We start from the raw sequence: 22849 nt of genomic DNA on the forward strand, positions 1-22849 counted from the left end.
ACACACACACACACACACACACACACACACACACACACACACACACACACACACACGTGCTCTCTCTAATCAGCTCTGTCAGCTCCAGTACTAAACACAGTCCAGTGATATGAGAAGTCATTAAACCATTAACAGCCTGCTGATTATCTCTGCTCATCTCCTCTCTGTTGTTCCGCTTCAGTCTGAACATTTGTTCATGTTTGTGTGAAAATAATGTGACGGTTGTGTGTTTTCCAGCAAACTGACTTAAGGTCTTTTTAAGTTCAATCTACTAATCAGTGATGTTTCTGCCTCTCACCTTCCAAGGCTTTTATTCAAAAAATGTGCGTCTCAAATGTAGTGTTCTTAAACATAGCGATCACTTTTCATCCAGTATTGCTATCATATTTCTTTAGGTTTGGTGAAAACGCAAACCTAAGTTCCAGATTTAGGCCCTTAGGCTCAGTTGCACCAACAAGTATAAATATCATGTAAGATGAATTCTAATCAGATTTTTAGAAAAACTATGTTTAAAATGAGTTCATCCAGATTTAGAATGAAGCAGAGCTCTGTTGCACAATGGAAATGGAATCGCAACGCTGTACGACCAGCCAGGTATCACCATATGGTGTATGAATAACAAGCCAATTTGTAAAGTCATTTTGCATGTTATCAATATTCATGTTTTGCTTTCAGCATGTCATTTCAGGCCACTGCAATATTAGATGTTCAGGGCTCTGAGAGTCAGGTGACGTGACCTGTGTGAAACCAATAGTCAACTGTTGACATGTTGAATACTCGATTTATGCACGTGACTTAATTCCCGTAACACATGTACTTATTTCAACACGAACCACGATGGTTTCCAAAGACTAACCACATCTTTTTGTTGCCTGACCATGACCAAGAAGTGTTGTTTAAATTACCAACGTAAACCACGTGGTTAAAACTACAACCGTGCAGCCGTGTTATAAGAGACGGGACCCTATATGACACACAAAAAGATCAAAATGCTAAGTCATGACATGTGATATGTCCTAAAAGGGACGTGCGATTCATACATCTTCCCATGAGATCAAATTTTATCAATGTAACTTTTTTTAACCATGTGTTTGAAAAAAGGAGCAGAGCTTTGAGAGAGGAGGAGGAAGAGGAGGTGGTGGGAGAGTTATACTTCCAAATAAAGTGGTTTAGATCATCTGAATAAACTGCTGGCTTGTTTACGACCTGCATTTGTTATTTCTTGCCCATTCGAGACACTTTGTTGCGGTGTTGCCATGTTCCCAGATCTAAGCTTTTATTTTGGGGCCAAAGACGAAGAGCTCCGACAAGGACATCAGTTTGCATGAACCATTAGCATTTACTTTCCATCTGCTTGAGTTCAGCATTTCACCTTCTGATTAAAGTTTCCAAGCTGCAGCTGAAAACTGGCCAGATCACAGCTGGAGGTGAACGCCATCTCCCCCCCCCCCCCAAAGACATACAGAATCTGATTTTTATAAGGAGAGTTAAAAGGATTGATGAAGGCGGGACAGAAAAGAGAGAGAGGAGAAGGGAGGGGAGATTGCAAATGGGGCACGTGTCTCAGGGAAGGAATGGAGCAGGAGGAGGTAAGGGGGGGGGGGGGGGTTCTGATTCGAGAGGCAAAATGAACGGAAAAGATAGTGTCGAGGCAGAGGATATACAAGAGAGAGATGACAAACCATATGCATGAATACTGCCTGCATTGTTCTCTCGCTCTCTTTTTACACACTAACTCACACACCCTGAATTTTTCTTTGCTCCTTCGCACACATTTCCCTCACCTTTCCCCCCCCCCCCGATCTTCTTTTTCTCTCCATCCACCCACAAAAAATACACCCAAACTCATCCGTACTCCCTTGATCACACACAAACACAAAAAATGCACATGCACACACACACACACACACACACACACACAAACACACACAGTAAATGAGCCGAAAAGAGTCCTTATCGCTGCAGCAGCTGCCAGTCCATTCATATCATTATAATAACTCTGAATGACGTTAATGAGGAATACACACCATGAATAGACCAGGATGAGACTCTGTGTGTGTGTGCGTGTGTTGTTGTTTGAGTTTGTATGGTAAGTATTACAAATAATAAATAGGCCAGGATGGAATGCTGTAAATATGTGGTTGTATGTGCAGCATGCAAATGTGACATGTGTTTTTGTGTGTTCTGCTGAATAAACACAATCAAAAGTCATCACAGAAAGAGAGAGAGGACGATTCAAAAGGGGGACAGAGAGTAAGATATTCTGGCCCACCATCAAACATATTTAGCCACCTGAATAAAACCTTCAAACGGATTTGTTCTTTGCTCCTTCATCGGCGTGCTGCGATTTTAAATTAGCTCCTGGTGGCTCTGGACTTTTCTGAGCCTTCGTCATCACATTGGGAAAAGTTCTCCTCATTGCTCGTGTTTTTAGGAGAGAGACCGATCGGGCGTTTCCGTATAGGCGTCGACTTACACCTGGCTGACAACATCCTACAGAACCCAGGGGAGGAAGACTGATGCCTGTGAGCTACAAACAGGATGATGCAATAAACCACAAGTTTTACAGACGATAAACTGGCGGACGATATTAAAGACGATGGATAGAGTATGAAGAACTTTGTGTTAAATAAGTCAGGGGAATATGGCTAATATCAGCTTCAATCAGAGGAAATTCACACTCCAACAACATCAAAACATCAATCATGTGGTTCCTCTGCCAGTGTGTGTGTGTGTAGGATGTTCTGGCTCTGTTCCCGGGAAACAAACTGTGGTCAAGCGAAGGTAATTAAAAAGAAAAACTCGTTAAGAGCGAGACACACCCACTGCATTTCAGTCTCTCTCTCTCTCCCTCACTTTGCAATTCTTCATCTGTCATACACACTGGATGTAACATGTCTCTCTCTTGTGCACGCACACACACACAGTTCATTGATTTTCATTGTTTCATCCATCCATCTTTCTGACAGTCACTCCTCCCCTCCTATGACTCAACTCCCTGATGTGTTTTGGAGTGTGCACATTTGTATATCTGAGGCGTCCTGTTTGTTCAGAGTTCTCTGCAGACATTTCTAACACAGCGAAGTGGGTTGAATTTCTCTGTGAAGGATGACAGTTTGATGGGCGGGTTGATGTGTGTGTGTGTGTGTGTGTGTGTGGAGCAGCATCTCTTCACTAAAGCTACAGTTGAATCTGAATGAATGTGTTTTTAAGATGTGGTGACATGGAATAATGTTGATCTTACAGAGTGGTAGTGTAGTGGTTAATAGCTCCGAAAATCAATACTTTTTTTTTTATTGTAGCAATGAATCAAACGACTACATTAATGTCAAGGTCTCTCGTTGCAAAGAAGAGTATTACCACCCTCTCTGCATCTCTGTGGAACTTCTGTGCCTCTTTTAGCTCAATCTTTAAATCAGCAAGTCATTTACAAATCAGATTACAGATTGATGTCACTTCAATTCTGTTGAAAACCATCTTGCACAGACTTGAGCTATCATATTTGGAATGATGAGAAGTGACGTAGAGACGCTGTTTACAGGCTTACTGTCAATCACAGTAATCCCGCCCTAAAGCATACCCCGCTTTATAGTTTATTTCACTCTAAATGGGACCATAATTTACTAAATAAACATCATGCTGTATTGAAGACATGAAAACTAGCTATTGAGACCATAAACCCATGTTTACAGTGTTTACTGAGGTAATAAATCAAGTCAGAAGTAGGGTCATTGTCTCATAGACTTCCATACATTCTGACTTCGACTGCAACCGGAGGAGTCGGCCCCTGCTGGTCAGTAGAGATAATAACAGTTTTAAGACACTTCCGCAACAGCTTCACTCGGCAGAACAGGAGGTTGCCGCCTGCGTTCAACACAACAGATGTTCCACCGCTGTTATTGCTTAAGGGAGAATTGTGTGTGTGTGTGTGTGTGTCTCTGACACAGAGTGTGATACTGCTAGTCTCTACTGACAGTAGAGAATCTGTAGCCAGGAGTCACATCTTCACTGAAAATGTCACTGTGTGTGTGTGTTTTCTTGGGTCAGAGTCAATATTACAGTACATATGCATATGCTCATATACAATATATAGACACATACTCCCTCAATGACTATCAACCATATCTTTTATTTTCCACCTTCCACTCTGCTTTTTTTGTCAACCCCGTCAGACACTTCCATAGACTATCGTCTTTTTATAGTCCATCTTCCTGCTCATTCGTTCTCACTTCATCTCTCCACCTCTCTTTCCAGTCGTCTTTTTCATCACTTCCTCCGTTTCATCACTTCCTTTTCCATTCTGTGAATCACGTACACTCGTTTTCCTTCTCGTCCTTTGCTGCCTTTTTATTCATCTTCCCGTTTGATCTCCTGCTTTGTATTCTGGATGCATATCTTTTTTCCACCCCACCATCTGTCTCTCTTTCTCTATATTCTCTCAGTTGCTTTCTCTAGTTCTCACTGTTATTCACAGTCTTCGTCTTCATCATGTTGTCCTCTCCCTCTTTCTCTCTTCCTCTATCAGCGAGCAGGCGGCTGGGCTTGATGAGGGAGATGTAAATGTCAGGCCGTGTTTCTGCAGGGGAATATAGGCTTCAGAGCAAACATGACAATACTGGCTTCAATAATGCCTCAGGTCAGAATCAAAGGGGTTTCCCTGGGCTCCTCTCAGGGCTTCAACTCAAAGAGAAAAGTCACTCTGCTCACATAACATCCAATGAACTTTTTAGACCAAACAGTCCCAGGAACTTAAGAGTAGCAAGCACTGAATCAGGAATTCTACAGGGCTCTGGTGGACTTGAGCATGTTTTCCGCAGCAAGGCTTGATAGTGGCTCAGTGACTGCAGTTCACTTCTGCTACTGGATTGTGGATGTACTAACGCTACAACTAAACTTTTCTTCACTTCCCTGCATCACGTTTCGGTCGGGGAGCCAAGCAATCAGCACGCTCCAAAGAGCCACTTGTTCGGAACAAACCCGGCGTGAGCGGGCACCACTCTTTAGACGTGAGGGAACTTCTAGGCAGGGACAACGCAGGTGGGGTGCGAGGCCCTGCTCTCTGTCATGCATACGCATGAATCAGGGTCACACAAACTTCTCCTGCATGCATGCAATTCGCATCAACATGCACATAGTCTCAGCCATGGCTTTTGGCTGTTATTGTCTTTCAAAGAAAAGACAAAGAACACTAAATTGAAACAGAAGAAACAAGGCTACTTGGTTATATTCAGTTGAACATCATGTGTTGGCTTAAAATAAGAAGGTTTGTTATGTTTTTTAAGTCACAGGCATAAATTAAAATAAGCCAACATCGACTTTTCATGTTTCACATGAGACACGAACAGCACCTTTTTTCACCTGGGTGAAAGTCCTGTGATTCATGAAAAACGTAATATGTAATTGACAATGACATTGTGTTGTATGGTACTTTTTATGAAACCAGGCTGGCTAAGGTGTACGTATGTCCTTGTTTCCCTTGCTTGCTTTTCAGGAGTGAAATGTTCTGAAAATGACTTTTTCTTTATGCTGTCAGAGGAGAACAGCAACGTAAGGTTTTGTCTTCATAACATGCAGCTTCTGATTCGGTTGGCATCACTTTATAAAGGGATTGAATGCAAACATTGTTTAAAAAACGACACCGTGCAACTCCGACAGGCTCACACCTTCAGCCAATATATAAATGTGATTTGTAAAATAAAATGTCCTGTTCTTGCCGTCTATTTTATTATGCATCTGTAGTCATTTCTAGCACTTTTACCAGAGATAAAGAGAGGACTCACTTCTTTCCTCTTATTCATGTACAGAGTCTTTAAGAACTGATCCCACGTTCACAACAACCCAAAGTTCAACATCACTTTAATTGTCTTTTCTTCTGTGCAGGAGCCCAGTGTTACTCATTCTTCTTCCCAGCGCCGCTCTGAGGATTCGAACCTCTGACCTTGACCTGTGTGCTGCTGTCGCCCTCAGTTAGGGCTGCAGGCTCAGGCTGACTGCTGCTCTGTTATCTCTGCTCTGAGTGAACAGAGAAAAAGAAGAAATGGGAACATTGTGACCCGCAGCGGAGAGACCAAAGCCTTACTGGCTCGTATCGCTCTATGGGGACTTACTCACAACTGCAAGGATTATGGGAAATTGGGACATTTTATTGTCTATGCTCCAATCATCTCTTTATCTGCCCGCCTTTCTTACCCTCTTGTCCTCACTCTCGTTTTCCTTTCTATTTTCTGCCTTTTCCCCCCTTCCTCCCTTCTGTTGTCCTCATCTCACATCCATTCTTCACTCCCTATCTTAACTATTTCCCATTTCCACTTCTCTTCGTCGCCTTCCTTCTTCCCTTCATCTGTCTGTCCCTCACCTCCTCATCCTCGCCGTCATCCCTCACTTCCTATCTTAATTGTTCTGCCCACAGGGGGACACAGTCAGGCTGGACTCTCTGCTGGCCGTATTGTCAGCACCAGTTTTACTGGAAGGAGCTAATATAAAGAGAGAACAGAGGGAGAAAAACTGAAAATTGTAGACCTTTGTTTCCCTTTCATTGTGCCTTCCCAGCAGGCTTCAATTATACTAACAGCTACTGCAGCGATGAAATAAAAGACATTTTGCCTAATGCCTCCCATTTTGGATGCTCACGTTCAAAGAATTCAACACTTGCAACTCATGAAAGCGGCAGGTGTTACACGGCCGGGGAGACTTTGATTATGAGGCAGAACATGACATTTTATGACAAAGGATGTCAGAAAACGTTTTCAAGATTTCTTTTTTAAAGAAAATGCAAATCCACTCTGTCAAGTTAAAGTCAGAGTGCAGCCAAAGTAAGACACATTTGTTTTCCTAAATTGGTGATCAGTACATCATTCTAGCATATCCAGCACAATTAGATTTCTTCCAAAAAACAAACGTATTGATGTACGATGTACGTCTTTGTCAAGACACTTCACAGATTAATTCATGAAGCCGAGTCAAACATTTTTACTGCAGTCACCTGATGCATGTTGACACTCCAGAAAAGCAGCAATATTAGCAGCTACAGTGTGTCGGTAAGCCAGACGACTTTACCTTGACCTGTACTCTGTTGTCTCAAATAATGCATTCTGTGTGCAGTGTTGAATGTTTTGTTGTGCCATAAAGGGACTGTGCCATACACTATTTAAAGCCTATTTGTATTATGAATTACAATAACCATTGATGCCTGAACACCAATAACTGAATAGCCTGAACACAACACATAACACAAATAGTAGCCTAATATTTTGCCTACTAACGTAACTAGACTGAACGTGAGGATGTTGAGCAGCGATGTGAGCTGCTATATATACTATGCGGTCCGCACGATTCTGGGATGCACTTTCTAATTGACCAGCTACCCTGATGCAATTTTCCAGTGGAAGAATGCATCCTCATTATTGGAGGAGCATATTACCCATAGAGCCCAGTCGAGGGATCCGCTTGTGCTAAGACAACTAGGTTATACTATTGTAACCATCATTATGTCCGTAGCTTAGGTTATGTTACAAGTAATACACATTTTAAGCCAAACCATGATTCTTCGAACCATACCAAATAGTTTGGTTGCCGAAACATAACCGCCACCGTTTCACAATGTTAGCATGTGCTAAACTTCTGTGTCAAGATACTACGCAAAAGGCGGGGGCCGCTTCTCCCCAAGCGGCAAAATCAAAGTAGGGATGGAATCATGTGTCACAGTCGGTGCGTGACAGTTGGCAGCCCTGATTTAAAATCATGAACAGACTCTGTAAAAGTGTTTTCAACTCGATTGTCTGCAGATCTTATTTTCACTCTCAGCTCAGAACTGAGGGATTGAAGCGCTGCTGTTAATCAACTCCTGCTTCACATTTTACTGTCAGTTTTATTGATTATTCTCAAGATTGAGATAAAACCCCAGTTGGAGAGATTTTGGGATGTTGATATCATATTCTGTTCTCTGTTGTATTCTTTCATATTTTAAAATTTCATTTATTTTATTGTTTTTCACTGTATCCACTTTATTTATTTATTGCTTTTGCACATTGACGTCTTTTCCAGTTCTCAGGAAGGACACTGTTCTGTTTGTTTGTTTGTTTGCAGTTTCAATGAAGAAGTGAGCCTTTAATTCGTCGAGCACCTGTCTCTGTTTGTGTTCTGATTGGATTTGAGGGATTATGGGATTGTGTGTTTGTGGTCTGTATTTATGACTCTCAATGTTACAGGTCAGCAGGTTGACATTATCCTGAGAATGTGTGTGTTTGTGTCATACTGAATTCCATATTACTGCATGGATCAGTGGGCATGTTTGCATTCAGGTGTACTTTAAATAATTGGATTTTATGTGCAATGTGTAAATAATGGCCTGACCACTGCATATAAACGTATAAACACACGCAAACCTTGTTTCTGTGCAAACTTCTTTGCAGACAGAAGTTAAAAAAAACAAGAGGAGACATGACAACAAGACCAAAACAAATCAAACCAACAACAACAACAACAACAAAAGAGCAGATATGAAATATTGATGTAACAGGAGGGAGAAGGAGAGGTGAGAAGAGCAAGGAAGCTTATTTTTCATTGTTTGTTGTCCCTGAAGAGAGAGGGAAGGGGAGGGAGAACAATTACAAAAGAAAAGAGAAATGAAGGGAAAAGGGCAAAACATCTGACAAGAAGGATACAAGAAGAGAGTAACGAAAACAAGAGTGACAAAACAAACTCTGAGCATTATATGCGTGAGACTTGCCCTTTTAATTTAGTGTGTGTTGATCGTTATTACATTATTAATCATCACCTGTTTTTGTTTTATTGACTAACTACTCTACTTGAGTGGAGCATGCGCCAGTGCATATGCAGCAGCCAATCAGAAGCATGCATCAAATCCATCAGTTTGGCATACGTCGTTTAGAAACAAACCACACACAATAATTACTCATAAACATACCAAAACAACAAATGAGAGCAGCCTGTGTGCCTGGATACATGAAAACACTCGGCACAGATCAATTACGCATTTTTGGCAGAATATCCTTGTCGACACAACAGCTCTTCCTGTCACTAGTTCTACGCAGCTTTGAATGAATATGACATAACTGGGGAACTAATGTCCATTTAAGTACTCTGAGTGAGTTAACATATAAAAATGCGAGCAGAACTTGTGACTGAATGTGAACGTGGATGTTTAATAAAGCACAACAAAACACTGGTGTATATCGGGCTGTTCTCATGAACAGTTTGTAGCTATAAGCAGAGTTATGCACTACAGTTTGCATATAATTCACGTAATCGTAAGGCAGGAGAGGTGGATGGGTGGGTCTAAAGACACCTGACTTTCACCCAGAAGACCGCAGTTTGTGCCCTACGTGAAACCAGAAGTCAACATTGACTGATTTGTCACGTAACTTACATACTTAAATAATGTCACTTACATAGCAACTTGTTCTCACACCCAACGTGTCAAATAATGCAGCTTGGTCAGTGCTCCTCGGCGTCTAATTCCCTCATTTAGCATGTGTATGCGCATTACGGTCAAAGCGTGTTCCTGTATAGTTTGAAACTAAAAACAAAGTTCAATGACGCTGGAGGGGTACAAAGAGCGGCATAGTTTGAAGCTTACTGCCACTGACCAAGCTGCGTAATTTGACGCATTGGTGTGAAAATGTGTTGCTGGAAATTCGTAGGAAAATAACAAAATAACTTTTCGTAAGATATCATGCGAACCGTTGTATGAAGATAGGTTGTGCATATACTGTACACTCACTCGCACGCAGCTGGAAGAGAACTGGACTGACTAATGGAGATCTGAGAGTGAACACCATGGACTCTCAGTCAAGTGACTTCGGTTCAACACAGCCATCAACCCATCCGTCCGTGTGTCTTCTTTTTATTCCCTACCTGATATTCTGTCCTACTTAATGTCTTCTCTTTATCGTCATAGCCATCCTCCCCTAAATCCCAGAGAGAGAAAGGGAGATGAATATGCATCGGGACAAGTCAAAAAGAGGTTAAGCGCTCAGTTCAGGAATATTCTCCTCTTGTCTCATTACTCTTTTGCCGTTACTCTCAATCCCTCTTTTTCTTTCTTTAACTCCTTTGAGTCTCTCTCTCTCTCTGCTCTAGTAATGAAACATTGTTTTCGTTGGATTTTTGTGAAAAAAAAATCAAACATCTAAGTCTCAGCTCTCTCTCTCTCTCCGCTCTGCCTTTTCATACTATATTGTGCTCTTTTCATTCATCCACAGTAATTTCCACTGTTGATTATGAGCATATTCTCCATCATCTACAAGCAACACATTCACACACTCATTCTTTTACTTCTCTCTCTCATTTTGAAATGAAAGGATGTCGGAAGAGGAAGCCTCGACAGAAGTATTTTGTCTGTCAATTGCAGACAAGTCTCCTCTCTTTCTTTCACCCAGCGAAGTACAAAACACAAAGCAACAAAGAAAAGTTGGGAGTTGGGAGGGAGGAGGGAGGGAGGAGGAGGTGAAAGAGAGAGAGAGAGGGAGAGACAGATGGACATGTAGAGCAAGCGAGAAAACAAGACTGAAACTGTCAGATTTGATGTGATTGTCTGCATGTCAGGATTTGCAATCTTTCTCTTGTTTGACTGACAGGAGGGGCGGTGGAACTTGTTCTTTAAGAGCCAAAACAATAGAAACTAGATAGCAGAGAGCGAAACCTCCACTGAGGCTGCACAATCCTCTACACTTGTTAATGTGTTTAAGCAGAAGACACACCAGGGCAGCCTTTAGTGTCCGTATGATACTGTATTAGTATTGGACAGCCAACTGAGGTAGTATAAAGAGTGAACACAGAGTTTCACCCAGGAGGCAGCGGTTAGTGTCCCATCCAAAAGTGATGCTAGAGAGGTACCTAGCGGTATAGTTAAAAATCTCTTCTTGGTGCCAAAATCATGAATGCACAGTTAAACTGCTCAATGCTATTCTTCAATGAATAAGAAACAAACCATGAAGCCAAACGTCTTTAAAAGTAAATATCCAAAAAACTTCTAAGAGCTCAGAAGTCAAATCTGATGCTTGAATTTCCTCTAAAGACGGTTTCAAAAGCTTTGTTCCAAAATAAAAGCTCCAACCATTCGAACAGGTGACACCAATTAACAATACTTTTAAGTTAAAGGAAGACAACTTGTGTCTTTGTTTGACCGAGCTGACAGAATTTACACACCTGATGACGTTTACTTCAGAGACTCTGGATGATGAACTACATGTGGATGAATGTTGTCTTTCAGAATGGAAAGAAGTGTTTCAAAGTTATCAAATTATTACTTTAAATAGACTTTAGTAGTATTTGATATGAAAGCAAGTGAGAAGTAGAAAAGGACAGCTTCAATCCAAATACTGGAGTTCTGTGAAAATGAAATCAAGATGAATTCAAACACAATGAAGGTGTAATGTATACCATGTGGCTGTTTTCCATGAGCTTATTTACGCATTTTATCTCCTGAAGAAAAAGCCTCCCAGGACTATACTTTTCTTTATAGTTGTGCTCGAGGTGAATGGAGAGCATGACGGGGCCCAACGAGTCGAGTCCAGAGAGGATTGGACCAACGCTTTGCACGGTGGACAGGTTGATGATCGATCTATAAGGCCTGTTCCTTCAGGGCCTCATTTCTCACTACAAACAGGAGAGGGCTGATCAGATGCAAGTGTAAATCACAGACACACAGCGACGTACAGTTCAGAACGACTGCAGGCTGTAATAGCTGTACTCAGGTTTTACTGTATGCTGCCTGACGCAGCTTATCCAGTTATTGATATACAGTAGTATGTTTTATGTTAACTAATCGCTGCCAACATTTATGCTTTGTCCATCGATTCAAATAGGTCTGATAAAGAGAAACACAACATGCATTACTATACACTAAGCTATACACTGGCTATACACTAAGAAAAATACATAATCTGAAGAAAACGCAAAAAAAAAATTGAAATCCTATCATTGCTAATACAGGATCCCTGATTGTCCTTGGCTCCCTGCTTTTCCCCATTTACATGTTACCACCAGAACATATGATCCGCATATTTTTGGTGGTTGAGTGTGGGTCGATAAAGTGCAAACACTTTGTTTCTAATGAAATAGGTGACAGCCGTTGCCCTGGTTGGAAAAACAAACAAGCCTGTTTGCTGTGCAAGAGAAATAACAAGGGTGGCTGATATGACTGCAGCTCTACCGGTTGTTGTGTGTTGATTTATAAAAAATGACTACTCCTGCATCAGCATATTTTTTTTTTCGATTCCATGAAAAATGCTAAGATAACTGCTCCGAGCAACCACTAGGTCCAGGTCGACGAAACATAATTAAGTCCACCGAGTAGATGTTGAGATACGGTATTTGACTGGTTGATTGAAAACATTGCTGTGTGTACACTTGTCAAAAAAACATCAGTTTGGCATTGCACCTAGAATGCTGGGCGGTTGTAAGTTGGAAATTTCAACAGGGGAAACTCCAACCTCCATCCCAGAATCATTTCATGTGATATTTAGATATTTCTGTCTTCACCAAAGAAGTGGACTGACAAATAATGCCATTTTCAGAGCCATGCTTCTAGTTTGGCTAAATATATAAGGTCATGTACGGACAATGTTTGGCAATGATGATCACATCTTTCCCCTGCTTTGCACTTTAAGGGGTGACCCAACTTTTTTACTTGACGGAACATAATCTATTACACTCAGATTAGCTATCATAAAAACGTCTGTGGACACTCCATCTACAGCGAGATACAACAACAGATTAGTTTCCTCAGGAGACTGAGGCAAATAGATTTCTTTCTTCTAAACTCTTACACATATACAATTGTATAAAGTGTTGTATAAAATTAAATCACCATTTTTAACATCTGTCTGAGGTTTGTCTTGACTGTTAAAAATGTGCTCAAAGACACACATTTGAGTCAGAATTACAGGCTGCAAGTGCAGAAAGACTGTTGAATCTTGCAGCCTGTAGTTCCTCTCATGTTTTATTCGGGGAATGTGTGCGTATACGCTGTCTGGGTTCCACAGTTAGGCTTGATAGGATGCAGTCCTCAGTTTTTTCTCAGCCAGAACATGCAACAGAATAGTTCAAACTGTGATTTAGAGTTGTTGCTGTGATTAACATTAGATTAGATTAACATTTAGCAGGTAAAACGAAACATGACTCCAATGTGGTCACTGTTGCTCTGTAACTGCTGGACGTGTAAATAGGCAACTGTTTGATGAAACGTCGTCCGTAGAATCTTTATGAAGGTGATAATATGTAGGTGTTTTTTAACCTGTTCTGATGCTGTGTATTACTAAACTCTAAATTGGATTACAGCCGTAATTACAACTTGAATGTTGAAATGGATTATATGGTGTTGAATGGAGTCTTGCAGGTCTAAAAGTAGTCATGGTGACTTGGTATGACACCAATGCCTCAACACTTCCGTTTCAAGTGTGTGTGGTTCTAAGATGTGTGAATATTCACATTGTCTTTAATAGAATACAGAGAAGTCGTATGACGTCCATGCACAGCAGCAGCGTTTCACATGTTTAATCAACTGTCAAGTGTTTCTTGTTCTCCACTTCCGATGTCAAAGACAAACTCAAAACCATTTGAAAGCGGCATATGCTCCAAAAAGAGTGAACATATAAAATTATAAAATGCAAAACGTCCTTGACAGAAAAGGTTACCATGAGTGTTGAATGGAAATCTTTCATGAACTGGTTCTACTACTACAGATCAATCATCTGACTGGAGCACTGAACTAAAAGGCCTAAAATGGTCCCTGTGTTTCAGTTTGGAAAGACAAAAAGGTCCTCTCCTTTAGATGATTTTCCTCTGAAACACACACACACACACACCGAGAGAGAGAGAGAGAGAGAGAGAGAGAGAGAGAGAGAGAGAGAGAGAGAGAGAGAGACGCACAGAGGAAAATCCAGAGAGACAGATCAGAGAGTGTGAGTTCAGAGAGCTCAGAGAGAGAAAACTAGAATCCACAGCGATACAACTGCTCCTCTGGGCTTGGAACATAAAGTTCACACACTCGAGGAGAACGTGTCTGAATGTGTTTGTATGAACCAAAGCAAGAGAGAGACCAAAAGAGGAAGAGAAATCTGTGTGTGTGCACCTGCAGGGTACATGCTAATAACATGCGTCACTGAAGCGCACACAGAGTTAAACTAACAAACCCTGTGCAGGCCCGAGTCCATGTTCTGTCCCAGATTACACCATCTATAGATCTCTATATGTCTATGTCCATCCCACCATCACTTTTCTGTTGCTTTACCCTGAAACCATGAGGAGAATATATCGAGGTCAACATAAAATTGGTTCATCCCAAAACCGAACTCAGACACGGAAGAAAAGGCCTCGACTGATCTTTATAGGTCATTTACTGATGATGTGTAATTTTCTGCTGTTTAGCTGGTACAATTAGTGGTTTGACATGACGAATAAGATATTACTGATGAACTGACTTGATTGATTTATTCACAGGTTGGTCGTCGTGTGCCACATGCGGCTGCACTCTCATCCATAGAGTTATCACACTGAGGCTGGCAAATAATGGATTGCGACGGTTAATATGAACTGCCCCGTTATCTGCCCCGTCAGATCTACAAAAGATATGTTGCCCCCATAAAGTCTGGGTGTGACACCCCTTATAGGGAGCGGGTCCTCCAACAATGTGTCATTCTTGTGAGTGAATCAGGTTCCCACCTCGGTATTACACCCGATTGTGTTCCGAGAAGACCACCTTAATTTGAATATGGTACCATTTGATACATATGCCTTGAAAAAAACGCAAACCCATGTCGGTTTTTGGTAAAATAGTCAATCTATAAACAAATTGCATGCTTATTCTACACACACCATTAAAAATAATCTTTGGTATTTTAGTCATACGGATATGGAATGATGATAATATGTATGTTGATGATGTCCAGTCTTTATTTCATCATGTGACGAGACAATATGATATCCAGCAGTTAACCTAGTTGCAAAGTCTGACCAAGATTGCCAAGCTAAGCACATTTGCCAACCAAGCGCGCAGTTACGCCTTTCAAACACAAACGTGTCAGTAAGGAATGCTGCGGCCCATCGTACCCCAATGCTGAAACTGAACCTTGGTGTGGCCATCAGTACGGATCTTTGTGAATTGGACTGTTTTTACAATGATTATCATTTGCATAAAACAAGACCAATTTTGCACCAAATGTCTGCATATTACTTCATTTGATAGCACAGGAGCACCGAGACGCTGTTTGCGCGGCAGCACAGTTAAGGGTGCATTCCACCCTTTGCAGGTGCTTTGAAAAATGACCGTTTCTCTCAATTGTCTTATTTTTGCAGGTATAGCGGCTGCAAAAGGCCGGCAATTTGGATGCATTTTTGAATTAAGGAGCCTTCGGGAGGGATGCACTTAACCTCTGTCAGGCTTTAACTGACTCAAACCATAAAATAACTCATTGAAATACAGTCTGCTTTTCCCCATCCATCTGCTAATAATGATCAAATGCATATGGTGAAAAAGAGATATTCTGACTGTAGTTCATTTGGAGCAAAAGGCTGTGAAACAAGATGAACTTACTTGATCCCAGAGGAGAAACTGGGTCATCGCTGCAGCGCTGAGGTTCGGAGCAAGCAGCGAGCGGTTCACTGTTCAGGAGGCACAAATTCTGCTGAGGATGTTTATACACAGAACGCCGTGGTGTTCCAGTTATTATGTGTTCTACCTATGTGCCGTTTGTGTCACGTCACAGCTATCTACCTATAAAAGGCTTTGTGTAACCCATTTGCCAAGGAAAAAATGTAGATATTGTATGTTTCTGCAAACCGCGGATGCATTGAATGTCTACAATATTGCATTCAGTCAGAGCTAGCAACGTAGTGTAAGGAGCGACTGTTATTTAAAATGAATTAGTGTAATAACCAGTATAACAAGCTAGAAAGTCCACTGAAGGCGGGTGGCAGAGATGGTGGATGCGTAAAACAAACAAAAAAACAAAATTTCCAAGGAGACAGCTGGTCGTGTCCTGTGTCAGACGTGACTTTATGCTAGTAGCGTAACGTTGTTATGTTTACTTCGGAATGTCTTCGACGAAACTTCGCTGTGGGCGGTTTATGTACGCGAGTTAAGTTGTTTCGCAATATTGTTACATTTCTTATCTGCTTTTTCATAAGAAAGTCGGCGAAAGGTAGTCGTCGTTATGTTGTTGTGTTATTGTTCGCACACAAACGAACTATCTTTTTTCGAACCGTAACCAAGAAACTTATTTATGAAACACATTTTTGTCTTAAAAATATAGCCATTCAACATATCGCATGGTTTGCAGAAATGTACAATGCCAACACTGTGATGACTGGGATGTTTTGTGACATGTACACTCTGATTCTTCCGAAACTAATATCGCTCGTTGAGAAATGAAATACCTTTTCTTTCAGGAATGCTTTAAAACGGACAACACAGAAGTGCACAATCAGCCAATGGTCTGGCTTGGCTTTGCACACAATTCTTCCTTTTGATTGCTAGATAGCCATAACATTGGAACATGTTCAAAAACACATTGTTTCCTGAGATTAGTTCTAGCTTCTCACCCTGCTCCTCCTCAGCCTTAATGAGTTTGTGTTTAATTCCACAGTAATAGGCAGTTTGGTCTCACCATTGATGACTGCGGTTACAGCGGGTTGCATGCAACAATCACAAAAGAATTAACAAATATTTCTGAATGAATTACTTAGTGCGTAGGATGTTGCTGGAAATTCATATATAATTTAGAGCTGGTGCTGGAACATCAGAACCGGCCATTTTAACGGGTGCAGGTGTGGTTTGGGTGTTCGCTGGCTGCAAGACCAACATTATATGTACCGGTAAGCTTTTAATCACAGTAGAGTGTTGGTATATGTGCATACTCTCATTTTGTGTCTGTGAATTCATTCGTCGCATACTTCAGTGTGTGTGTGTGTGTTCCCACCTGCAGGGCACATGCTATTAACACGCATTACTGAGCACGTGCAAAACTACGTGAGCTGTCCTACATACAACACACAGACGCACGCAGAAGCACATGTCAGACTTTTCAAACTGTTCAATGCAACATCCCTACACCCTGCGATGCCACCCACCCCCACCTGTGTTGAGTTCAGGTTAACAAATAACAGTAAAAGCAGAGAGATAGACTATAAACAGAGTCAGAGAGAGAGAGAGCAAGTGACAGAGACAGATTGGATGACAGGGGAAGCTAGCAGGAAACGCTACATCCCTTCACACTCATACAGGCACATTGGAAATGATTGACAGCTCCCTCAAGGGCTATAATGAATTATTCAGCACAATCTGACAGACAGACAGACCGACAGGAGAGCATACAGAGAGACACCAGTCGGAGAGACACAGGCTGAGAGAAAGACAGACAGATGGTGAGACAGGCAGACAGAGACAGAGACAGACAGACCGAGAGAGAGAGAGACACAAACGGACAAGACAGGTAGCCAGGAGGCTGTGGATCATCAAAACTTCCCTCCAGCCATATTTTTTGTACATAATCGATAACTCTATTGAATTTTACATAAACCTATGTGCATTTACAGTCCCAGGACTAAATTCTTAAAGAGATGCCTTTTGAAATTCAGCGTGTTCCTTCACCTGCTGCTGTCCACCACCAGGGAGGAAAGTTACAACTCAAACTTTTTATTAAATTTATCAAGTGTAGTATAAGGCGTTTATTGTGGAGCAGCTGCAAGTGATTTTCTCTGTTGGTCATCGTCCAAAACAAATACCTAAAAGAAAATCATTACCTTGAGATTATTGTTTCTGCATCGCATAAAGTCAGGCCACAGTCTCTCCTGCTCTCCCCAGGTGTGTCACATCTGTCTCTAGTCACCTGATTACGATGTCATCTCTGAGCTTGAACACACCCTGGTCTAACAAAATGGACTTGGTTCGGTTAAGGCAATAAGGACTGATGGATACAAGATAAGAAGGACCCTCTGACCGGACACTTGATCTGCTCTCGTTTGTGTGATAGAAAGGATGATTTGTTATTCTATACATATACATAGAAATGTCTTAAAGGAAGACCTGCTAACATTCTTCCTTTTACTGTCATTTATCCAACATGGCTGCCAAGAGGTTATTACCCCACGCAACCATCATTTAAAGAGACTCTGAGTGACAGGCCCTGAAATAAAATGAATTAAGCGCAATAACCACTTAGAGTCACTTAATTTGTGAATGAACAGTGAAGCCACCCTTCTTTGAACTCTCTCTCTCTCTCTCTCTCTCTCTCTCTCACACACACACACACACACACCAAGATTTAAATGATTCAGCTACATTGATGCTGCCAGTTATCCACTCGGACTGATAACAGCTAACGGGCAGACCACCTGAGCTGAGTGACCATTTGGAACTGATTCAATTATTTCTGGGATTGATTGATCTGGCACAAGCAGGAACCAATTGGATTGTCCCAAAAACTGCAACGCTGTCCGACCATTGAACTCCAGCAGTGGCTGATTCTTTTTGCTGGTCTGTCCACCTCTCTGATCGGCTGTCTGCTCCGTCTCACAACCGGTCTTTCTGTGTGTGCGCGTCTGTCTCTTTGAAGATTTTTCTTCACACGCATTTTAAAACAGGAAAAGGGGGATGAATGTCTGAATTGCATTTTTTGTTTTGACAGATGAGGATGATGGGAATGTCACCTCTCTGTATGATGCAACAAACCGCTTCCTCCAAAATGATCACACAGTTCTCTTTGGAACAGTTTCAACAAAGACGAATCATAATCTTCATGCAGGAGGGATTTATTGCAGATATTATGTATCAGACTGCATTTGCTTTAAAGGCGTACCATAGTAGTAGTATTCACTCCTAACTTGTAAAATACTGCAGCTTGGTCAGTATCCCTCGTAGTCAGGTATCGACACACCCTTTAGCTTCTGTATGCAACGCACTGGGCTTTCAACTAACTCCAATGTAAACAGATGGCCAGCGCAACCACAACCTAGCTGAGTGGTGTTGTTGCCTGATCCTTACTTCCTGTGAAGACTGACGTCTCTTTTAAAAAGACACAATGCATGTCAAGAATGTTGACACGGCGTCCCTGCCACGTCCAAAAAGTGACGCTAAAGAGGTACTTAAAGCGTCACATTGAAACTTCGGGCCACTGACCAATGCTTTGGTATTTGACTCGTCTGGAATGAGAATGGGTTGAATTAATACACCGACATTGTATTTGTTATCAGTTTAAAGTCTTTAAAATACACCATCAATTCATCTTTTTACAGTACAAGACACACACTACATCAAGATCACTGGTGATTAGGTGCAAACATTCTCTTCTTGAGTGATCCACATTCTCACAAAGTGCTTCATCAGCTTCAGTTAAAAAATCGCTACATTTCCCAGAACGCCTTTCAACAACCTACCAGATAAAGAGATGTGACCTTGCTGCTTTTCAGCTGTGGATTTCAAATGTAGATGGAGGAAGCGATATCAACAGCAGAGCGAGTCTCCTGTAGAGGAAAGGTGAGTCGACCTTGATTCAAAGCTCAACCTGTCTTCGTACTACAATGCATCATTGGCTCTGCCCTGCTGCCGTGGCTACTGACACTGGTCTGTTTTTCTCCTTTGAGAAGGACTTTTCCCCCAAGATTGGATGATTTAAACCATTTGGTTTTGTTGTCAATGTTGGAAAAACCCTCTGCCCTTGCACTGCTGCAGGAAATATCCGGAAAGGAATTTAAATGATTGTAATATTTGTGCAGGAAAAGATAGAAACTGAGTGTGATCTCTTGCTGCTCTGTTTCTTTATCAGCGTTTACTTTAATTATCCTTTCATGAATGACAGAGCGATGCAAAACAAAAATGGGAAAGAGGTTTTTAAACCCATGAGATCAGTGTTCACCATAAACAGGCTGAATATTAAAACATGTTTAGCGAGCAGGATATGCAACAGGGAGACAGAAACACAAGATGTTGCTCATCTGCTATGAATGAAAAAAGGTTATATATTGACTAAAGATGCATCTGATGCTTCTAACTATACTTACACTGCAGAGACAAGAATAAAAAAAACTTCAACATTAAAAGTGCTCGTCGGGAAAACATAAACACGAGGAAGCTCTCCGCTAAATATAATGGGATTGTCGGCAGCCAGAGACGGAGAAAAGGGATAGAAAATCACAGCAAACACATCTAAAATACCCCTCTTGAGTTTTGATGAATACATGTAAGGTACAGCCTATTATTTTACTGCCGAAATCGATTCTGGCAAACACGATTTGTCAACAGCCTAGACGACAGGGAAAAATGTTGGCATTAAAAGTTCATAAAGACCACTGATTCGATGAATGTGGACGTTTTTGCGTTCAGAAGCAAGTGACGTAGAATATCAAACATTTGATCTAACGTTGTTTTACATTACGTTGTTTTACATTACGTTGTTTTACATTACGTTGTTTTACCTTACGTTGTTACACTTGTTATATCACGGTACATAAACGAGTATGCTGAAAGGGTCATTTTTTTATCTACAGTAGTTGTATTTTTACACTCGTTACATTATGTTGTAACGGCACATTGTTACGTTATTTTAACACGAACCATGACTTTTTTTTCTAACCTTGACCAAGTAGTTTTGTTATGTGAACCTAATGAATTGTTTCACAATTTTGACGATTCAATATGCATTTCCCTGCATGTTTTTGTCCAGACACGTTCAATGTACCCTATGGTTTGCAGGATTGTACAATGCCAACATTTTCTCCGCTGACTGGTTTAAGCAGTCAGTGAGCATTTTAGTGAAATTTAGGCCAAATGCCATTCAAGTTATCTTTCGTTGAGCCATTCTTCTTTCGCTCTGCTCTGACCAGCTGCTATATTGCAAAATGACGGCACATTTTCTCAGGTGATTCACATGAGCCAACAAATTCCCATTTTGAGTATTACAATGCATTTTATATGTCGGTTTCTCACTGCAAGATTTGATTTTATTGAGCCAATGATGTGGTGCAGATGGGAACACATGATATTTTGCAGTTGACATTGATTGGAAGATCAGATTTGAATCACAGGGGAAACAAATCTGAAATTGTTTGGCTGCAGGTGGAATTCGCGAGCCATTTCCACAGGTGCTGAATACATCTCAGCTCATTACATTTGTAACTGGAGTCACACTCAAATCCCAGTCACACTGAGCAACTCTCCTGGCTGCAACTATCACATTAAAACCAACTCATGCTCATTCTCCACCTCTCAGCATCTTATTGTTGTTCATTAATGCAGCTCATTACTGAATCTGCATGTAATTATGCTTGTGTGAATTCCCACATGTTCCATTTCTGAATTAGTTCAGGTAACATCCCTTAAAATATTGTGGTTTCCTATCATCTTCCACCATCACAGAGAGGTCAGAGGTCAGCTGCAGCCCTGGAGCAGTAGGCTGAAGGGCATTTCAGCAGGATGGTCTGTGATTTAAATTCTCCGAGGGGTAGAAATCATTAAAGTCGCAACCACAGTGGTTTTATCCTTTATCCTACTCTTTGAGCAAGGCACCCTGCTGTCTGAGTCTGACCAGCAAAGAGTCAAGTTCAAAAGGTACCGACAGCTTGTCATGTATATTTTTTACACCATATTCTGTTTTCCAAAAAGTTGACACAACTTGTAACACACAACAAGTGTAAGAACACGAACAAGCAGAAAATAAAAGACTCCCGTTAAACTGGTGCGCGAAAATATCAAATTCAATAAAAAAATAATGACTCTGCTGGGTAGGACATGGATTTTAAAGTGGTGACTGTGTGTTTCTCAAAAGCTTCTGGAGTAGGTTACATTGTTGTTTGCAACGCTTGTATATTAGTCCTGCATTGCTCAAGTTTGGTCTGTTTATTTTTTCTATCTCAGACTTGTCTCAGTCTCGTGGGTGTTTCAACTCTTGACTTGTTTCACTCTTTGGTCTTGACCAAGTCCAGTTGGATTTCTTTCTTTCCTTTTCCTTTGTTTATCAGTTTCCCTGCCTAACATCAGTAGCTGCTCTTGTAGCAGCCATAGACAGGCTGCTCTGCTGTCAGTCAGGTGTCGGTTCACCAAAGATTCTTCAATATTACAGTGCAGGTGCAGAAGTGTAGTTTTACGCACAAATGTACATAAAGATACACTTTCATTGCAATGGTGGAAAGAATATTCAGAACATTTGATGAAGTACCAATACCATGATGTAAATATACTCCTGTACTTGTACTAAAGTAGAGAAGAAAAAAAAACTGACTGAACAATATTATTATATGCTCTCTTTGTCCCTATGTATGGCGTCACGAGCCAAAAATGTTGGGAACCACTGGTTTCACCTTTCACAATACATTGTATTTTAGAAGACATTGAGTGGAGTTGAACTAAAACGTAGCAGAAAGTGGAAATACTCAAATCAAATACAAGCACCTTAATAAATACAGTACTTGACCAACACTAGTAGCTTGTAATATTGTATGTATGTTGTATTTCCAATAAGACTTGATGCACATAATATTTTTGTCATTATGAAAAATATTACTTAACATTTTTGTACATCAAGTTGTTCTGCCATTTTATTGCCTATTTAACAAATAATACTGCTACATTTATTTTAGGACATTTTCATGTGATTTTGATTGTTGTAGACTTAATGTACTGTGGTTTCATACTGTAGAGTACCACATGTGTGATGTACTGACAAATTCACAAAGTGTGTGTGAACCTGAGGTATTGTGATGTTAATCATGTTTTACAGTCTTTGAAATAATCAACACGTTATCTCAAATCAAGTGAACGCGGCTCATTTGAACGTACTCAAAGCCAACCACCAAAGCCATCCATTGGGGAATACACACAGTTCAAAGCACAGGA

At 41.0% G+C, this 22849-nt stretch overlaps 1 protein-coding gene across 2 annotated transcripts in view; it reads right to left on the minus strand.

Annotated features, from left to right (window-relative positions):
- xkr7b (XK, Kell blood group complex subunit-related family, member 7b) overlaps nucleotides 1-22849 on the minus strand; it is a gene marked incomplete at both ends in the record, with an annotated part of 44692 nt that overhangs the window by 20590 nt on the left and 1253 nt on the right. The window lies entirely within an intron of this gene.

The sequence above is a fragment of the Melanostigma gelatinosum genome (genome assembly GCF_949748355.1).
Source record: "Melanostigma gelatinosum genome assembly, chromosome: 8".
Classification (NCBI taxonomy): Eukaryota; Metazoa; Chordata; class Actinopteri; order Perciformes; family Zoarcidae; genus Melanostigma; species Melanostigma gelatinosum.